We start from the raw sequence: 1,226 nt of genomic DNA on the forward strand, positions 1-1,226 counted from the left end.
CAGACTGCAACAAGGTGCATGTTACGTGACCAGTGAGAACAGTTTGTCCTCTGCAGTGCAGTCACACCATCTCCAGGACCTGAGATAACTAATCCAGGTGTTAATTCATTTAGGAGAGAGAAAGAGAAGGTTAGAGGAACTCTAGGACTCAATGACAGGTTTGGGAAGTGGAGGCTAAACAAACTGCAGCTTACTTTGTTAACATTTGGACTGTGGTTTTTAAAACAATGAGAAAAATGGGAATAACACCACTAACTGCATTTGGAATTTCAGATTTTGTTTAAGTTCTAATAATATTTCTAATGATGAAAGCAAACTTGGTCTTTTTAATATTTTTTTCCACACAGAGGTATCCTCAGAGAGAAAGCTTCCTGCCCAAAACCTCAGAGCTGGAGACAAAAAAAAACAAAATAAAGCAAACATCTCAGAATAAAGCTCTTCTGCATCTTGGTGATAATTTCCTATCATGCATGTCTCTAAATCAGAGCAAAACTCTCAGATTACCCAGAAGCAATCTGGGTAATTGTTTCCACTGCAATTTAACCCTTTTAACTGGAGTTTCTGTAGTGTAGTGGTTATCACATTTGTCTCACATGCAAAAGGTCCCTGGTTCAAAACCAGGTGAAAACATCATGTTTAGTGGTTAGACTCAATAATATTAAGGGTTTTTTTTAAATCCTAAATGATTCTATTACTCTGAGCTATTGCCTATCCATTTGCCAGCCTCTCCCTTTGCAACCTGTCTCCATCATCTCCCACACATGAGAACTGGTCCTCCTCCAGTTCATAGTGTAGTGAACAGTTCTATGGAGAACAGCCCACATTTAAGTTGACCTAATCTGCCATGATTTCACACCATGAGGGTGCAGTTTAATTAACAGTGTCAATTAGTAGTTGCGAAAAAGAAACCAACTCCCCTTCACAGCAGAAAACCTAGCACTTGTTCTTGCTTTGCTCCTAAGCATGGTCAATTACCTGGACTAGGGGACTGATCCAACTGGAAACAAAGCTGGCTTTCTGCTAAGTTTGAATTTGAGGAAATTAATCTGATTGGTAGTTATAGGAAATGGAATGCAAAAATATGACGTAGAAATTGTAAGATTTTCCCTGTTGGATTGGCTTATCTCAAAGTGGAAAGAGCTTGATGGTGGAGTTGTTTGCTTTTCATTCATAGTTAATGACTCCCTTTTAGACACATTTCATAGAAAGTATAGAATGTATTGGTT

General features: G+C 38.5%; 1 non-coding gene across 1 annotated transcript; it reads left to right on the forward strand.

Annotated features, from left to right (window-relative positions):
• Window positions 1-557: 557 nt before the first annotated feature.
• Window positions 558-630, forward strand: TRNAV-CAC. The gene has a single exon. It is a non-coding gene; the product is annotated as a tRNA-Val (tRNA).
• Window positions 631-1,226: the final 596 nt, after the last annotated feature.

Source organism: Mesitornis unicolor, unplaced genomic scaffold, assembly GCF_000695765.1.
Source record: "Mesitornis unicolor isolate BGI_N332 unplaced genomic scaffold, ASM69576v1 scaffold2332, whole genome shotgun sequence".
NCBI lineage: Eukaryota > Metazoa > Chordata > Aves > Mesitornithiformes > Mesitornithidae > Mesitornis > Mesitornis unicolor.